General features: G+C 48.4%; 1 long non-coding RNA gene across 1 annotated transcript; it reads right to left on the minus strand.

Moving 5' to 3' along the window:
• Positions 1-504: 504 nt before the first annotated feature.
• Positions 505-2,998, minus strand: LOC136355061 (uncharacterized). The gene is made up of 2 exons (XR_010739116.1): positions 2,432-2,998; positions 505-2,001 (listed from the first exon to the last, which is right to left on the minus strand). It is a non-coding gene; the product is annotated as an uncharacterized lncRNA (long non-coding RNA).
• Positions 2,999-3,414: the final 416 nt, after the last annotated feature.

Raw genomic sequence — 3,414 nt, forward strand, 5'->3', positions numbered from 1 at the left:
AGCATGCTGCCCTACCACAATCTCTACGTCAATAGCATTTCTTCCGAACTCACGAACCACCAGCCTTGTCCCATTGCAAAGTCCGTTGGCTGGGTCAATGTTCCTCAATAGCATGATGGGGCAGTTAATCTTCAGCTTAAGCACATGCGGAGGTAGCCCATTTAGAGTTAGAGAGTTCAAGAATTCAGGCGGGTAATAGTTATAAGGGTCATCCTCTGGTCGATCAAAGCTATGATATGTCACCACCTCTCCTCTAAACCGCCCAATCATTTTCATGTTAATTCGATCCACGAACTCATTCCGGGTGGACATTATGGTCCTACATGTGATGTAGTTTGGGTTCGTAAGATTATCGTTTAGGTTGGGGAACACAGTATCGATGAGCCTTTCGAGGTCCGTTTCATTCTCTTTGCACGACATGCAAATATCCGTTTCACCTCCTCGGTGCCATTCCCAACTCGAAGGAGGTAGTCCGCAAACCACACGTCGCTCTGCACCCTCATATTGCGAACAAGCTTCAATTGAACCATACAATCCCAAAGATAGGACCTGCGCAGAGTGGCATCTGTTATCTGAGACCTAGCGCCCTTCCTAATGACCGGGAGCACCTGCCTGAAGTCCCCTCCAAACACAATCGTCTTCCCTCCAAACGGAGAACACGGACAACCCATTATATCTCTCATGCTCATATCGAGGGCCTCAACCGCTTGCCTCTTTGACATGGAGGCTTCATCCCATATTATAAGCGACGCCATCTAGAATTTGGAGCTCACTGCAACACGGCGCAGTTGGTGCTCCAACATTCCTTCGGATGGCCCTCTCCAGTCATTCGAAGTCCAAAGTCCAACACGGCCCAGTCCGCCACCTCCCCTTTCTCACCCCTCGCCGCCGTCCCCGGCTCATGCCTCGCCGCCGCCTCATCACCTGCTGCCCTCTGCTCAAGCCTCGCCACCGCCCCCGGCTGCTCACCACCTGCCGCCGCCGCCGCCGTCCCGTTACTCGCCGCATTCTCCACCTCCTCCGGTGCACAAGTATCCATCGCCACCGCCTCACGGCAAAGCTGCCGCACCCCCACCGCATGGCCACAGGAAGTTCCCACCGCCGTCTCCTCATTCAGTGAATTTGGCAATGGCGCCCTTGCCATCTTATTTCAGTGCCGATCCGCCATATAACTAAGCAGAGCTGATCATCAGCAGCTCTGATTGATCGGCGACGCACGGAATGGAGCATCGCCACATTGCTATCTTTTGGTATCTTTGATATGCAAGGCCATGATAAACACCTTAGCTAATTAAGTAAACTCGAGGTGAAACTGTTAGGCAAATAATCAAAAGCCCAGGAGCAACTCTCTGAGTGCGTTCGTGCTTTTTGTAACATTTTATCTCTTCCAAAATTTAACGAGAAAGTTACTGAGTAAAGTATGTGGTTGCTTTGAAATCATGGAGTTGATGTAATGTTGTTGCTTCGTTGTTTTGTTGCATGCATGTTGCCATGTTCTGTGCTGGTGGATGTGAATTGTGACACATGAATCACGCTTTATTTATGCTCATAAGTCATCACTATTACTTGTATGTCATTTACTGTGTATTTTCACTGGTGTATGTTGTAATATACTTGTATGCAACAGTTTATTGGAAAAAACAGCGGCAGGCAAACATTGAGATAAGTTCAAACATCTTAAAATGGGTATGCATCTGATGACAGTAAATTTCTATATCTACAAGTAAATTAATTAGGTCATAATTACATCCTTAGAAATCTTCATATATATGAAGGGCTACAGAACCATATTGGACCAAATTGTGTAGAATACCTTGCTATTAACAGACTCACCAGTTTAGGTTTGTTAAGTGGCAAAGAAAACATGGTAAAACAAAGTTATCATCTTGCAATACTGCAACTTGGAAATAGCCAGGAAAAGGAATAGCAGATACAACTCACCTAGTGTCAGATTGCAGCAACACTGCAACAGAAAACTGCATAAGGTTCACCAGGCCAAATCTGCAACAGAAATTTGCTCGGCTCATTAATCTGAACAGATATACAATTCAAGAAAATTACTTTTTAGCAAGATTAACCCTGCTATTGTGCATCACAGCCAGGGGCAAGACTGGCACCTAAATACATCTGTTCACAACTGAGCATGCAAGCTCCAACCTGTTTGGTTCTATAATGACTATAAGTGGTACTTTCAGATTCAGCATATGCAGAGACTTTTAACAGTAGGCTAGTATCGGTCTGAAATCCATTTCCTATTGATCCCCAACGAGCAGAAAAGAGCAGGCTGGTACTTTCAGATTCAGCATATGCAGAGACTTAAAACAGTAGGCTAGTATCGGTCTGAAATTCATTTCCTATTGATCCCCAGTGAGCAGAAAAGAGCAGGCAAGTATAGGTCATAAAAAATAAAGTGCATCGGTGTTCTCCCGACCATTTTAGTTTTGCAGCAAAAGAACCAGCGACCGCGGCTGGGGAGATCTGTTCGGGGGAGTTGACAATGAGATGGTGGCCAGCGGCCCTGAGTCCCGGCGGCAGAGGTGGAGTACAGACGGACGGCGAGGCGGCACTGAAGGAATAGTGATCGCTGGTGACGACGACGCACGCTACGACGGCGGCTGCTCGGCGGCAGAGGTGTAGTATGGACGGACGGCGAGGCGACACAGAGGGAATGGTGATCGCTGGTGTCTGGTGACGACGACGCACGCTACGACGGCGGCTGCGAGCGGAGAAGGGTAGTCGGCGATGAGGGGCTCGACCCCGCCGCAACTCCTCCCGAGCGGCACGAAGGGCGGCGGCGTGAGAGGGGCGGCGGAGCAGCGGCAGCAGGCGTGAGAGGGGCGGCGGAGCGGCAGCGGCAGGCATGATAGGGGCGGCGGTGTGGGCGTGGCGGCAGGGGCGGGCCGTTTTTAGGGCACGGGTGCGGGCGTGAGAGGAGGCGCTGGTGGGGTCGTGAGAGGGGGAGGCGCGGGGTGCGGTGTCAGTACGTCTAGATTGGTTCACCATCCCTCCTGCGTATTTTTTAAGTAGTATAAATATTCGTAGAAATATCCATAATTTCTTGAAGTGTCACATGGCGGCTTAAGAATGCTCCACGGATATGAAATCATGTGACTAAAAAACCATGTAATTTTTTTTACAAGGTTATTAATGTTTATGCGGTGGCTTAGTCTACTAATTTTAAATTATGTAGCAAATTCTTACAGTATAATAATATCAATTTTAACTTCGCCCGGCCCTCCGGCGTTAGCACTAGCCGTTGGATGCTGCTGGCCAACGGCCACCGCTGTTGACGATCGTTATCGACCAGTTTCGACCGTCAATATTACCCAATGTATGAAGACTAGCTATGCTTGCAATGCATAAATTCCAAATAAAATATCTACTTCCACTATATACTATGCTAGTAACATGTAT

Source organism: Oryza sativa, chromosome 2 (assembly GCF_034140825.1).
Source record: "Oryza sativa Japonica Group chromosome 2, ASM3414082v1".
In the NCBI taxonomy this organism is placed as follows: Eukaryota; Viridiplantae; Streptophyta; class Magnoliopsida; order Poales; family Poaceae; genus Oryza; species Oryza sativa.